The sequence below is a fragment of the Microtus oregoni genome, unplaced genomic scaffold, assembly GCF_018167655.1.
Source record: "Microtus oregoni isolate MIOR12 unplaced genomic scaffold, Mior012 000002F_ref0000024, whole genome shotgun sequence".
Classification (NCBI taxonomy): domain Eukaryota; kingdom Metazoa; phylum Chordata; class Mammalia; order Rodentia; family Cricetidae; genus Microtus; species Microtus oregoni.
Genome location: NW_024543061.1, coordinates 37,152,073 through 37,168,995, shown reverse-complemented (window position 1 = coordinate 37,168,995; position 16,923 = coordinate 37,152,073). Strand labels below are relative to the sequence as shown.

Here is a 16,923-nt window from a genome sequence, read left to right as displayed (position 1 = left end):
TTAGCATAGTACTATTAATAGTTATACAGGGAGTTCACTTTAAGCTCCTTCTTCAATTTAATTATGTAATAATGAATGTATATTGACAAATTATCAAGTCCCTACAGCCTATTCTTAAAGCAGCATCATTGTTAGGACCTTACCCATTTCCTCTCAGGTATGTTATGTTGTGCCTTGTATGTACATACTACCTGTACAGAAAAACTGAGATTATGGGTAGAAATGTACCCTTATGCTATTTGTTTCCTTCTTTTCATGTTACAGCTGCAGTCATACATCAATATGTACATATTTTAAAATAGAATCTAACATGGAGTGTTTCCATGTCAGGACAAATAAAGGGTCATACTATTTAGTTATTGTGATGGCCTATCTTCCCATGTCTAAAAGATTTAAAAAGATTAAAAATTTAGACTTTCTATTCAAGTTTCAATGGATTCTTTTCATTGGAAAAATAGAGGCAGTGTTCTGATTTGATCTTTTTGTTGTGACAAACACATGGACTAAAATCACCTTAGGAAAAAGAAAGTTTATTTTAGCTTACAGGCTATAGACCATTGTCGAGCAAAGTCAGGACAGAAATACAAGTGGGAACGTGAGCAGAAACCATGGAGGAGCATTGCTTGTTGGCTCACCCGCAGTCCCATGGTTAGATATCTTCCTTATACAAGCCAGCAGTACTGACTGCCCACAGTAAGCTGGGCCTCTCTACATCAAGACAATGCCACCACAGACATGTAGACAGGCCAATCTGACTAAGCGATTTCTCAGTTGACACACTTCCTTTATCAGGTGACTCCAGGCTGTGCCAAGCTGACTATTAAGACTAACAAGAACACATAGTATGAATACTAGGGAGTCAGGGACATTAAAGACCACCCCACCTTTTTTATATAAAATCAACATTTGCTGAATCTATACTATGTTGTTAGTCTTTTAGTAAAAAATAATTTGAATAAAAAAATCAGCTCCAAGGGACTAGAGAGATGATTCAGTGGTTGAGAGCACTTGCTGGTCTCCCATAGGATCCAAGTTCAATTTTCTGCATCCATATTGGGTGGCTCACAACCTCACAACCACCTAAAGCTTCAATTCGAGGGGAGACTGCTCCAGGAGATCTGATGCCTTTGACCTCCATAGTTACCTGGCCCTGCACACATGTATACACACAGACACACACACACACACACACACACACACACACACACATGCATTTTAAAATAAATCGTTTTTTTTTTTAAAAGACAGCACTCAGGGCAGAAAGATTGAACTTCAATTTCAATCACAGTTTCTTGAAGGCTTAAATCTTTGTGTTTAAAAGTACTTAATTGTATTATTTCTTTACAAGAATACTTTGCATTAGGAATCATTTTACATCCTTAAAAAAAGTTAGATCCAAACAAAATGCTGAGAAAAACACTTGTGTCTCCAAATGTCAGAATATCTACTTTATAGATCCAAAGCCCAGATAATCTGCTCATTCAGGAACTGATGCTGCCAATAGAAGTTATTTGGTGTTCCAGAACCAGAAGTCAAGTGTACACAACTACGGACTCATAGTAACACTCACAGCCTTGTGATGGCACCGTGGTGCCTCCCCAAACCAGCTATAAAAGAAGAAGTATATCACAAATGCACGTAAATGACTTGCAGCCTTTAGTACCAAAAACAAAACACACAAACAAACAAAACAAAAGCAAAAGCAGTCAGAGGTGGGATTCCGAAATCCCTGAACCTGATTTCAGTTTATTATGTATTGAATAAATATGGCTTTAGACTGGTGGTTTTATACTTCAGATTCCTTCCTCCTCCTCCTCTTCCTTCTCATGACTTCAGCTAACTCTTCAAGATGCGGCATCTATACAATCGTAACAAGTTATTATAAGAAATTGAGTCTGCAGTTCTTTTTTAAATAATCAGATTAAATTCAGAGTACATTTCCTATCATAAGAATTTAAAAGTGCTTAAAATCTGGGACAGATTTTTTTCTGAGCTGTGACAGGAACTAACGTGGGAGGAAGAAAGAGAGGAGGCAGCGGAAGTGAAAGCAACGGAGGAAAAAGAGGTAGGGGAGGAAGAGGGGGTGGAAGAAGAATTGATGAAGGGCTGGAGGGAGGCAGTCAAGAAAACCTACTCAGAGAAGTCGTGTCCCATGAAGAAGCAATTCTATTAAGGAGTTAGGCTTGCTACGAAACCAATGCATTTTTCTCTGGACTGTAACTTGAAGATGACACTGTTTATCTCATATAAAGCAGCAACTTTTCTTAGAATACTAAGAAGTGGAATTCAGAGAATTATGTTCTGAGGACATAATGATCACTACAAAAATAAACAAAAAACTTTTGGTTTATTTCTCACTGGAAAAGAGCCCACAAAACTCAGGGCTTTTTCAAAAGAAAAATCTGATGTATCTGCTCCATCTAAGGAAGCAGGACCATGAGCATCCGGGGAGGTGGGAGTAGGAAACTGTTCTCGCTATTTTTTTCTCCTTTATTATATTTTCTCTTCCTGATAATTTTGGGAATAGCATCATGTCCCAAATTCCTTCAGCTACTGCCAAGGTGCTAAACTTCCTGTTCCTGTGTGGCAAGAATCTATCAACCCTTAATCTTTTCATTATTAATTCAATTCCTCAATATAGGTCACTTGAGTCTAAAGTACTCAGTTACAGATAAAATATAGCTCTCCACTAGAGGGACATATTTTTATCTCAACATTCAAAGAGTTGCCTTTCCCACATGTCAAGTGTTAATGGGGTGACACTTGTAACTCTTCAGGAGGATATCATAATTTAGAACTCTACTCTCCCTTTGGGAATTAGAACTTCCGTGAACATCAAATGAGAATTATGTGACTTAAAGGAGGCAAGATCAGACCCTTTAGTTGAATATAATGATGCAAATTGTGACTCCGACACACTATGGAAGTCTCTGAAACCAGACCACCACTTAATGGAAATGTCATTATAACACCCATAGCTGCCCCTACTGCCAACAAGTGCAAGATAGACTATATCATAAGCTCTCTGTCCCATCTGTATGCCTGTATGCTGGGAACCTCAGTGAACTTCCTTTTTCTTCTTGGATGTATACCACTTATTTCTTCTGTGGTGCTTTGTCACTCAACTATAATGTTCTTCATTCTAACCAATGACTTGTTCTGCTTTCAGTAATGGGATTCACTTTATTAGAGTGTCCTTGACTACAAGTGGTAAACATATTATCATTAAATTCATGGCCGCTTGCAGATGGGCTCCGAAAAGCATCTACCCCAGGTGAAGGGCCTGACTGTAAGATGCTGTACATATGGACTATTTCATCCATTTTACAAGACTGATAGATAGAGCTGTGTATCTACTGGGTGTCTAGCAAAGACCACAACACTTAAACAATGCTGATGCCAATTAATATAAATTACTGAGAATCCAATTCTTACCTGTGTGGCATATTGTAGATATTATTTACAAATGTTTAACTCTTAAAAATTGATGTCTTTCCTACTAACATGTTACATATTTTTTAAGATCCTATCGTCCATACGATCTGTGAGAAGAAAATAACACCAAACACAGTTCACAGTTGAGTTGCATAAAAGTTGCTTAAACACTTTGTAACAATGGCTCACCTGGGTGAAGAAACATTTCTGGGCTAGGTGATAGATCAGTCAGTGTTTGCCTTATAGGCATGACTCTCTCTCTCTCTCTTTTTTTTTTTTTTGAATTTCTAGAATTGAAATTATTTTTTTAAAAAAAGCTGGGCTAGAGGCACACACATATAATCCCAGTCCCAATTCCCAACAGGAAGAAACAGGAAGATTCCTTAGTCCAACAGCCCAGCCTACTCAAAGAGATCCAGGCCAGTCAGGGAGGAGATAAGGTGATGGGGGCCTGAGAGATGGCGCTGTAGTCAAATACTGCTTGCTTCTCAATTATGAGGAGTAAAGTTCAAATCCAGTCTATGGAACAAGTTAGGCATACCACCAATGCCTCTAACAATAGCTGCTAGGGATCCAGAGATCCGAGGCCTTCTTCAGTCCTAGGTGAATGTACCTGAGTGTGTACTGACAGACACATAGACATATAACACACCTGAGTGTGTACTCACAGACACAGAGACACATAGCACACCTGAGTGTGCACTTATAAACACATAGACACATAATAACCTGAGTGTGTACTCACAGATACATAGGCACATAACACACCTGAGTGTGCACTCATAGACACATAGACACATAATAACCTGAGTGTGCACTCACAGACACATAGACACATAATAACCTGAGTGTGTACCCACAGACACACAGACACATAGACACATAACATACTTGTGTGTGTGTACTCACAAACACATAGACACATAGCACACCTGTGTGTGTACTCACAGATACATAGGCACATAACACACCCAAGTGTGCACTCACAGACACATAACACACCTGAGTGTGTACTCATAAACATATAGACACACAATACACCTGAATGTGCACTCAAAGACACATAGACACATAATACACCTGAGTGTGCACTCACACCGACACATGGATGCATAATACACCTGAGTGTGTACTCACAGCCACATAGACACACACACGGGTGTGGGAATCCATATGTGGCTGTTACTGGGGGATTAAGTTAAATAGTGCACCAGATGGCAATCAAGGCACTGAAATGCACGAAGATCACCAATGAATATATTTTCTGCTTAGGATGAATACACTCTTATTTTACACATTCTTTCAGCAAAGTCATTTCATTCCCTGGAACATTGCAGACAATAACGAGAACAGCTGTTGGAGTATCTAATACCAGAGGGAGGGACCAAAAATGTAATCCATCATCTGATAAGAATATTCAAAGGGTGTAGCTTCCTTGATCAGTAACTTCACCTAGCCATGTCTTTACTCTCCACACGAAAGAAAAAAAAATGTAACCCTAGCTATCTTACATACAGCATCCCATTCTATTCAAAATGCTATTGCTGATGACAATGAAAGCCATTAGTTACTGTATAAAGGCTTCCATTCTGACTAAATTTGTTATTACTAAGGTTCTGTCCAAAGAAGAGGCAGCTATAATTAGCTAATCAATTCCTCCCCCCTCCCCAGCACTTGGTCTTCCCAATGTGAAAAGGGAAAGCTGGTTACCCTTGATGTTTAGCCATGAACTATCCAAACTTGATAGCATGGACTCCCACTGGGCCCTATTCTAGGCAAGATACTACTTAGCAAAGATTATGGAGTTGGAATGAATAATCTTATTATACATGTTAGTGGAACCCCTGATCCATTTGATTTCTTAATTCCTTCATCAATAATTAATGACAAGTACTAGAAATTCTTGACATATAGGTCTCTCAGACTCCTTCTTCCCCATTTAAACACAATTTCAAAGGGGAAAGAGGGTGATAATAATAAGTGCTAAAGGTCAAATGCTGTTCTGAACCACAGTAACTTGTTACTTCATTTGGGACTGGAAAGAGAACTCCGTGTTAAAAGCCCTTGATGCTCTGTCATGCTCCTCAGTTTGGATCCCAGCTCTCATGTCAGGCAGCGCACATTCTTGTAACTCCAGTTCCAAGAGATTTGGCATGTCTTCTGCAAGCACACACATGCTTACGCCCAGAAACACACATCCAAAAAGAAAGAAAAAAGAAACATTACCTTGTTTTGTCATTATAAGCACAAAATAGCTACACCTGTCAGCCTTATTTTAGAGAAACCAACTGAACAGAGTGACTTGTGCAGGACTTACCAGGCAGCAAGTGGAAGAACTGAATTCCTAGAGGAAATGGGATTCTCAGCATGCTCACAAATAGAACTGTTTTACTTTTATTTTAGGTATATGAATGCTTTGCCTACTTCCAAGTCTCTGTACCATGTATGCGCAATGCCTGCAGAGGCCAGAAGATGGAGTCTGATCCCTTGAGATTTAACTTACAGATTGTTGTGACCTGCCACATGGTGCTGAGAACCGAACCCAGGTCCCCTAAAAGAGAATCAAGTGCCCTTAACCAATGAACTATCTCTCTAGCCCAGAGATAGAACTTTTAAAGAGCCCATAAATGAAATGCCGTCTGCATCATGAGACCCAGGAACCCTAGATTCAGAACCACAGTGTGACTATGTTTATATAAATATATAAACCCTCCACAAGCTGCCAGACTCTGTTTTACCCTGAGTTCAGATGCAAAGGGATCCAACAGCTTGAATGTCAGAGATGCCTGATCATTGTATGTGCAGTAGCATGAGAATATTTTTTTTAATTTGGATTTCTCACAGTATGCAAAAACTGATCATCAGGGTAGCATCAAAATTAAAATTTTAAATAAATAAGAAAATAAAGTCAGTGACAACTAAAAGTAGTTTCTGTGCATAAGGAATAGTTGTTACCTAAAACTGGTGTTTCAAACAGAAAATTTTTGGTCACAAATGGCAGACACTCAATTCAGGCAGCATTATGGAAGAGGCATGCTTGTTCAAATGCATGCAAACCTCAGGGCCATCTTCCCCCAGGTGCTCTCAGATTTGACCTCCTTCCCTGGCATGAGCGCTTTCTTCTCGTTGATATTAACATAAACACACAAGACAGCAAGATCTTCAACATTTGCCTTTATTGGTAAGCCACCTCCTTGTTCCTCTTCCTTTATTGTTTAAGAATTTCACAGTGTGCCCTGTGGTGGCACACACCTTTAGTCCCAGCCCTTCAGAGGCAGAGACAGGCAGATCTCTGTGAGTTTGAGGCCAATCTGGTCTACAGAGCAAGTTCTAAGACAGGCAGGGCTACACAGAGAAACCCTGTCTTGAAAAAAAAAAAGAAATTTCATAATGCATGTAATATGTTTTACTTTCATTTACCTGCCATTTCCTTCTCTTCTGATTCCTCTGCTATTTTTCCACCTCTGCTATTCTCATCCACGTTTTTGTACTCTTTCTGTATCAACTCAGAGTCCACTTAATTCTGCTTACATGCGTATAGGTGTCAGTCCATCTACTGTAGCATGGGTAGCATCTCCAGAGTCATATCTCTAAAGAAAACTTATTCTCCCCTTCACAGCAGCCATCAGGTGCCAATAGCTCCTCATCTAGAGGATGAGATTTTGTCAGCCTTTCTCCCGACTATTTTGAGGTTTTGGCTGGCTTGATCTTGGGAGGGTCTTATGCACACAGTCACAGCCACAGTGTGTTCACATGTACAGCAGACCTGTCATGTCTGAAAACAGTGCTCTGGTGTAGTCATTCAATGCCTCTGGCTCTTAGAATCTTTCTGCTCCCTTTTCCAGAAGATTCCCGTGCTTTGGGAGGAGGGAATGTGATAAGGACTGACAACTCTACAGTCTCTTATCCCCTGTCTTTGACTGATTGTGGGTCTTTGTGTAATCACTGCTACAGAAAGGAGTTTCTCTAATGAGGGTTGAGAGATGCATTAATCTATGGGAAGAGAGTTATGTGCTTAGGTATCAGTTTAATACTAGAATAGCCTTAGTAAGATCTGTTCTAGGGTGTGGGGGCCCACAGATGTGAGTCCTATTCCACCTTGATGTAAGGTCAGAGAGTCTGAACTTATGTTTGCTCTTTCAAAGTTGTTGACAACAGGTGTGGCTATGTACAAGATATCTTGTCCTAGGGTGTGGTTATGGTTGCCTGGTATTTTGGACATTAAGATGGCCCATAGAGGTGGATCTGCTCCACTCTGACCAATGGTCAGGGAATGTAAACCTATTCCTTCTCCTGCATTTTAAAACAGGAGGTTTGACATTGGGAGGGGCTGCCTACAGGATGCTTGGTCTAGGGTGTATTCACTGCATATCCCACCCAAAACATCAGGATGCTTAACTCAGGAAATAGTGACTTGATGTCTCAAGTACTGAAGCAAGTAATTGTTCTGTTTGTTCTTTGTGTCATGTTAAAGCAGTCTTTTGCCTTCTTCTCCTTTTTGGTTTGGGGTGTATAAGCATATGGAAAATAAACATGGGCCGATTCGATATTGAGTATTCAGTGAGTTGCCCTCACGGTACTATCCTATGTCTCTGTATTTCTTTTGTATCTGTCTATTCAGCCTAACATTTCTAATCCATATGCCTCTACCCTGGAACATACAAAATTGTCAAGGCTGGATCCTGACATTAGGGGTTAAGACATACCCAGTCATATTCCTGGCTCAGTTAGCAGTGCCAGGCATGAGCTCTGCCTTGTGGCATCTTAGATTACTTTCTAACTTACTAGGCCAGCCTTAGGCTCAGTACCCCTTACTGACTTAGACACTTAAACCTCAAGCTCAAATATTGGAGGAGTCCAACATACATGCCCCTTTGTGAGATGAACTGCTTTAGTAGGATGTTGTGACTAGGGAAGGGGAGCTGGCCAAAGGAAGACAGGGTGTTCTATTTTCTGAGAGCAAGATCCATTTGTCAGATAGAAATGCCTGACTCCTAGCTCGGTGTCCATTTCTCCATAGAAAAGGCTCAGTTTCACACACACGCAGCAAGAACCACCTTCTATTGTGGACTAAGGGTCAACTCTGTGCTAAGCATCTCATGGATCTCATTTCATTTATTCCTCATAACAATGTCAAGAGAAATACTGTTGTTATTTCCAGAAATGAGATATATTTAGATACCATTTCACCTTGCCCAGCTATTTATACAGGAATTGCAATCATTGAAACCTAAAGAAAGACAGACCACAACAAAAGCCGTATGTTATCATGCTCAGCCAGACTGGGAACTTAACAGCAGAACACTGATAATGTGAGGTGTCAGTAAAGACATAGGAAACAAATGCCTGTTATTTTACCTAGACTTTCAAGCATTCAATGAGCATTGGAAAACAAATACCTATCACTATTAAATATGTTCAAAATGTTCCAATCAGTAATTTGGACAGACTAATTAACGCTATGAATCATAATACTAATAATTATAAAGATAAACAAGATAACACATATGCATAATTAATGGTGGCTTAAATGAGAAAAAATACTCTGAAAATAATGTCCATTGATAGAAAATGAGGCAAATGAACTATGGCACATCAATACAATAAAACTCCATTTTGTCACTTACATGTATAACGCCATAGTCTTGATGATACTCCCAATTAATAGTAAAAATTTAGGTGTGAATACATTAAGAAAAGATTCAAGTGATGTGGATTGAGCCATGCTACATTAAGCAACTGCCACTCTACAGCATATCAGACTTTCTAAAATTTTATACATATACACACCACAGACCGTGTGGAAGAAAAGGTGCTGGAAGAAAAATACCTTACAAGAAGCTAAGGCTTATTTGAAAACATTTCTTTTCTAAATCATTGTGTGTCATCCTGTGATGGTTGGTGATCCTGCCTCAGGTCTGTTCATCCTGCCTAACCCTGTTCATCCTGAACACATACTTGAGACGACTTCGCCTTCTTCAGCATCTTTTCTCCTAGAAGCATTTCTCAGGTTGCCTTATTTCCTCTGTGTCCCATGTATGGGAGGATGGGGGTGGGAGGAAGAGAAGAAGGTAAGGCCCTCACCAACCACAGGAGCCAAAGGAAAGCATCTACCTTGACTCCCTTTACAAGACCCTCCCTTGTGAGCCTGTTGACTGGAGGGCAGAGTCTAAGCTTTCTTTTTTTTTATTTTTTTTTAAATTTATTTATTTATTAAAGATTTCTGCCTCTTCCCCGCAACCGCCTCCCATTTCCCTCCCCCTCCCCCAATTAAGCCCCCACCCCCTCAGCCCAAAAAGCAATCAGGGTTCCCTGTCCTGTGGGAAGTCCAAGGAACCCCCAGTTCCATTCAGGTCTAGTAAGTTGAGCATCCAAACTGCCTAGGCTCCCACAAAGCCAGTGCGTGCAGTAGGATCAGAAACCCATTGCCATTGTTCTTGAGTTCTCAGTAGTCCTCATTGTCCGATATGTTCAGAGAGTCTGGTTTTATCCCAGGCATTTCCAGACCCAGGCCAGCTGGCCTTAATGGGTTCCTGATAGAACATCCCCATTGTCTCAGTGTGTGGGTGCACCCCTTGCGACCTGAGTTCCTTGCTCGTGCTCTCTCTCCTTCTGCTCCTGATTTGGACCTTGAGGTTTATGTCCAGTGCTCCAATGTGGGTCTCTGTCTTTGTCTCCTTTCATCGCCTGATGAAGGTTAATATTCAGGAGAATGCCTATATGTTTTTCTTTCGGTTCTCCTTATTTAGCTTCTCTAGGATCCCTACTTATAGGCTCAATGTCCTTGGTTTATGGCTAGAAACCAAATATGAGTGAGTACATCCCATGTTCCTCTTTTTGGGTCTGGCTTACCTCACTCAGGATGGTGTTTTCTATTTCCATCCATTTGTATGCAAAATTCAAGAAGTCCTTGTTTTTTACTGCTGAGTAGTACTCTAATATGTATATATTCCATACTTTCTTCATCCATTCTTCTATTGAAGGGCATCTAGGTTGTTTCCAGGTTCTGGCTATCACAAACAATGCTGCTATAAACATCGTAGAGCATATACTTTCGTTGTATGATAAGGCCTCTCTTGGGTATATTCCCAAGAGTGGTATTGCTGGGTCCTGAATTTCCTGAGAAACCGCCACACTGCTTCCCAAAGTGGTTGCACAAGTTTGCATTCCCACCAGCAATGGATGAGTGTACCCCTTTCTCCACAACCTCTCCAACAAAGGCTATCATTGGTGTTTTTTATTTTAGCCATTCTGACAGGTGTAAGATGGTATCTTAAAGTTGTCTTGATTTGCATTTCCCTGATCGCAAAGGAAGTTGAGCATGACCTTAAGTGTCTTTTGGCCATTTGAAGTTCTTCTGTTGAGAATTCTCTGTTCAGCTCAATGCCCCATTTTATAATTGGGTTGATTAGCCTTTTACGGTCTAGTTTCTTGAGATCTTTATATATTTTGGAGATCAGACCTTTGTCAGTTGCGGGGTTGGTAAAGATCTTCTCCCAGTCAGTGGGTTGCCTTTGTGTCTTAGCGACAGTGTCCTTTGCTTTACAGAAGCTTCTCAGTCTCAGGAGGTCCCATTTATTTAATGAGGTCCTTAATGTCTGTGCTGCTGGGGTTATACGTAGGAAGTGGTCTCCTGTGCCCATGTGTTGTAGAGTACTTCCCACTTTCTCTTCTATCAGGTTCAGTGTGTTCGGACTGATATTGAGGTCTTTAATCCATTTGGACTTGAGTTTTGTGCATGGTGATAGATATGGATCTATTTTCATTCTTCTACAGGTTGACATCCAGTTTTGCCAGCACAATTTGTTGAAGATGCTCTCTTTTTTCCTTTGTATACTTAAAAAACTTAGACCCCTCAGCGTGAGCCTCGTTCAAATCCTGGAAGAGATCATAACGACATCATAATCATAAAACAGGATCATTCACATCAACTGCTTTGGTTTGAGTCTGAAAAAGTCTCCCAAACACTCATGTGTTAAAGTCATGGCCTCGAGTGCACTATCAGAGATGAGGTCTGTGGAACATGATCAAATCAGAAGTGCTTTCACTTCATTGATGAACTAAGTGTCTTAATAATTTCTATTTTACTTAGATATTTAAAGGAAACTTTGGGGTATACCATCTAATTAGATGAAGTAAGTCATTGGGAATTTGGCTTTGAAAGCTATATGCTATCTCTAGTAATTTCCTCATTCTGTCTCTCTCTCTCAGTCTCCGTCTCTCTGCTTCTCTGTCTCTGTCTGTCTCTCTCCTTCCTGAAATGAGTAGTACAGCTTCTACCTCCTCATGCTCCTACCATCATGATTCTCTGCCTCAGTGTAACTATGAGGATGACACTACCTAACCATGAATTGAAACTATCATCCAGAATGCACAAACTTCCATCAAGTTATCTCCAGGACTTTGTCACTGCAACCAACAGCTTATACATGGAAATTTTACTTGAAAGAAATGGCTTAAAGGAAAAAGAATTGATCACGGCTCATAGTTTCAGAGAATATGTTCTGTCATTGTAAGAGGACATGACAATTGGATGAACTCAAGATACTGCAATGGGAGCAATGGCATGAGCTTCCCACAGCAGTAAGACCAGGAAACGGTTAAACTGAAGCTGGAAACAGATAAAATTTTTAAAGTATGCCCAAACCAGCCAACATTGGTCACCTAAGCCCCAAGCCACAAAGCCTTCACAATCTGCCTAAATACCATCAGCTAAGGGTGCTATTTCAATCAGGAGCCTGTGGGGCAGGATGGCTCCAAGCCAAAAGCTCCAAATTTCTGGTTCTAAAAATTCTGTAATTCTTTCATTTTACAAGCTGTTTCCAGTTTGAGTTTTGTGGCGTGCGTGATTCCAGTCCTTGTGTTTAGAATAATTTACCATTATTTCCTCTTTTGTGTCACTCTCAGACCGGAAATCGTTTTCTTCCCTCCAGTACACTGGTATCCTTTCTTCCTTTTTGTTTAGAAGCTCAGGGCATTTGTATTTTCATGAGTTCACAGACACGAACTAGGGAAAGGAAATATAACACTATTTTCTGAATAAGAAAGGAAGTTATACATCATCTTTAAAAACTAGTCTTAAGCAGTGAGGCAGGATATGAGTTTACATGACTTCTGTGATACATGTTAGGGTCAGGCTTCTTCTATTTGACAACATCCTGTCATCAAGATCACCATGCAAACACTGGTGACAGTAGAGGGACAGGCTTTCAGACTTCTGTGATTTGTACGGAGTAGCAGGGCCAGGAGGGTGCACACTTACTCCAATAGCATCTTAAGATCAAAGATTATCAGCATGGTTAGCTCAACCTTTGAACTCTACTTGAGGGCAAAAAGACACTTGTCACAGGCCACAGTGACCACCCATACCTCCATACTTGTCTTCCAGCCTTCATCACTCCTTCCCAAGATCCCTCTGCCTTTTTCCTTCAGCTATTACAAATAGCCCAATCTAATATTTGCTGTTCAATATTTTTACCATTTATACTTAGTGGGATTGCTGTATACCAAGACTTTGATCTGTCATTTTGCTCTGTGTTTTTTGTTTGTTCCATTCCCCTCTCATTGCCCTTTACCTATCATATCCTTCTTCTTAACATCTTAGAGAATGCCAGTGTACTCTCCATGAGCTTTTAATTATATTTCTTTGAATTTCCTTTTCAAGGGTTACTTATGTGGTAACAGCACGTGTAGTTAACTCAAACTCATGAGAGTTTGCTTGAATTTTGTATTGATTTTTCTAAACAAAACTGTCACAATTGTGAAGCAGTACATTTCTATTTTCAATATCATTTGTACAGTTTATATTATATCTGAATTCTATGATACCTTTTGTTGTAAATATTAAGAAGTATTTATATAATATGTAGGTTATATATACTTGTTTACATATACGAGTATTCATTCTTTCAAATGTTTCTCATTTCTGTCTGCAAGCCTATGTTACAATATTGTAAGGCTCCCCTGGAACATAAAGAAACTTCTCCAGCATTTCTTATACTAGTAATCTGCTAGCTATCAATCTTCCAGGTTATTATCGTTAAGTTTATTTAACTTTCTTTTTAAGATTATTTATTCATTAATACATTTATTGTGTGTGTGTTTATGTGTACCCCATGTGTGTCGATGATACTTATTCATTTATATATATATATTATGTGTGTGTTTATGTATACTACATGTGTGTGCACTATTCATTCATTTATTGTGAGCGTATTTATGTGTACCACCTGTGTGTGGGTGTCCTTGAGGTCATAAGAAAGTTTCAAATCTCCTAGAAATGGAGTTACAGGCAAGTTGTAAGCTAGTTCTGGAAATCTTCCAAAAGAGTAGTAAGAACTCCTAACTGCTCATCCATCTCACCAGCCCTATATTAATTTTGTCTGTAAAATAACTGCCCTAATTATGGCATATTTGGTTATCATGGTTTTGTTTTTTGTTTTTAATTTGGTTCCAGTTTTGTCTTTGATTTTTAATGCTTCTTTCTGTCTGTTGAATAGAGAAGACAAGCAACCTGGCAAGATTTCACATTCAACTTTCACTCCTCACAGTCTGTGTGGTTTTGTGGTTGTATGTGTGCGCATCTTCTTTAAAATTTTCAGTGTTTGAGTTTCAGAGTTATACCCCTTACAGCTCTTGATGAACTATGGTGACTAAGCACAATCTTTTTAAAACTGAAACGAAGTCTTCACCTTCCCAGAAGCACTTCTGAACTGCAGAGAACTCAGAGTCCTGCTTGACTTCCAGTTTCCAGTTCACTTTGCTCTAGGGCACCTACTCAATGCATAATGGAACATGTACTCAGGAAGGAATCTGTGGAGAGTTCAGAGTTTTGACTGCAGCATATCTATTGCCTCACATTCTCAAACTGTCTAAGAACTCCCACTTTTCCCTTCCGTGGATGATATCTGTTCTTTCAAACTGATCATGAAGGGTAGTAGCAATTTACAAAGTAAACTGTAAACACAATAGTCATTGACACAGGTTTGCCAGTCCGCTTTGGCACAACTCATCAGTTAAAAAATATTGAAATAAACTGGTCAGTGGTGGCACACACCTTTAATCCCAGCACTTGGAAGGCAGAGGCAGGTGGATCTCTGTGAGTTTAAAGCCAGACTGGTCGATGAAGCAAGCAAGTTCCAGGACAGCCAGGTTGTTACACAGAGAGACCAAGCCTTGAAAAAAAGCAAAAACAAAAGTTATTGAAATAAACATAAATTCCTATGGAGTCATAGAAGTAATAAACAGAGACGTGACATATATACTTTACCTAATTTGACAAATGGTGTCATTTGCGAAAAGACTATGCTATATAGCAACTAATAAAATTATCTAATTAGCATTTTGCCAATTCATATATGTGCATGTCCATCCGTGTTCATGTATGTATGTGGGAAAATTTTCTGCTATGCCTAGGCCCATTGTATCCACCACTGAAGTAAATCCAGAGACCTTTCACCATAAGGATGCCCTTAATTGTCCTTCTGTTAACACACTCATCCCCTTTTCTTCCATCATGTTCTAATCCCCATGTTCACCCATGTCTTCAACCCCTGGAAATCCATAGTTTCTATCTAAATCTGTAATTTTGTTATTCTATAATACTGCATAAGTAGATGTATATTATATATTAATTTTTAGTATTGAACTTTCTCAATATAATTCTTCAGGAATTTATCTGACTTGTAATATAAATAAGCATATATTTCATTCTTAATATTGAATTATATTTTATAAAGGAAGTATATCACATTTGTGTGATCATTCCCCCATTGATTCAAGCTGTTATACATTTGTATACTGTTTGAATTTTTGTTTGTTTTTTTATTTCTCTGAGATTAATACCCAAGAAAACAGCCATTAAGTCTTATGACAGCTAAATACTTAGCTTTTAGGTTTTTTTTTAAATATTTGTTTATTTATTTATTATGTATACAATATTCTGTCTGCATGTATGCCTGCAGGCCAGAAGAGGGCATCAGATCTCATTACAGATGGTTGTGGGCCACCATGTGGTTGCCGGGAATTGAACTCAGGACCTTTGGAAGAGCAGGCAGTGCTCTTTAGTTTTAAAAGGGAAGACCAGACTGTTTTCCCAGATGACTACACTGTTTCTCAGTGTCACCCGCGCTACATTTCTTCTGGGTCAGAAGCAATGTCTGCTGTTATTTCAACTTTTTTCTAAGTAATAACTGCTTCTGGCTTTAATCTGCACTTATTTCAAGAGCACATGCTCTAGAGAACACACAAAATACTCCCACAACAACTGCGACAAATAATCACTTAGAAGCTGGGTGAAAGGCATGGGGATGCATTCTACTGAACACACATGCAAGAGTCAATTTCGAGACATTAATCTTTTTAAATGGTTGTTTCAGAATTACATAACATCCTCAACACTCTCCCAACTTCTGTTCTATTTTTTTTAAAAATTTGTTTCTACTTCCAACTCATGTGCACACGTTGATCCCTGCGTGTGCATGTGCACATCTGTGCAGATGCCCCTGGAAGACAGAAGAATACACTGGCTCCCCTGGAGCTGGAGTATACTCCTGATTGTGAACTACCCAACATGTGTGTTGCTAACTGAACTCAGGTCCTTTGCAAGAACAACAAGCATTTTTAACTGCCGAGCCTTGTTGTAGATGGAGCAGTGGGCTGCTAACTGCTGCCTGGCTCCCTTATACCCAGACTGGTAGGCTGCTTGTCACCCCAGCCACCTAGCTAGCTTATGCCCAAAATAACCACACAGAAATCTGTATTAATTAAATCACTGCCTGGCCCTTTCGTTCTAGCCTCACATTGGCTAACTCTCACATCTTAATTAACCCAATCCTATTAATGTGTATTGCCACTTGACTGTGGCTTACCGACGTGAGTCTAACGGGTGTCCGTCTAGGAGAGGAGAGCCATGGCGTTTACCACACTGCCTTCTTCCTCCCGGCCTCCAGTTCTCTTTACCACGCCTATCTAAGTTTTGTCCTATCAAAAGGCCTAGGCGGTTTTTTTTTGACCAATGAAAACAACACACAGAAAGAAGACCCTCCTACATCAGAGCCTGCTATATAGCCCCATTCTATAGTTTTATTATGTATATGAAGACCTCGAAATTATATGAGAATATACTTATAGCATTAGAATAATGTAAAATGGAATGCCATAGCAAGATCTAATATTGCCCATTAAAAACATCAATTATATGTAAAGACTAGAAACAAATGTACCAAAAGATAGAATTATTACCTTTGATAACAGTAATGAGTAAATTGTATCTATTTTAGATTTCTTTGTACTGTGGTTGGTCAGAAACAAATCTTCTGAAATTACTGTTATTTTACTATTTCATTAGGTTACAATTTAATTACCATTTAAGTGTACTTTTCAAAGATACTAATGAGAAATACAACTCGAATGTTTTAGGAACAGTAATATCTATCTAGTCTCTCTATTCTACTTTGATAAGTGAATACATTTCCCCACCTCTCCAAA

General features: G+C 39.4%; 1 long non-coding RNA gene across 2 annotated transcripts in view; it reads left to right on the top strand.

The window, feature by feature from the left end:
* LOC121437906 overlaps window positions 1-16,923 on the top strand; it is a 150,756-nt gene that overhangs the window by 97,407 nt on the left and 36,426 nt on the right. The gene's annotated exons all lie outside the window — the stretch shown is intronic.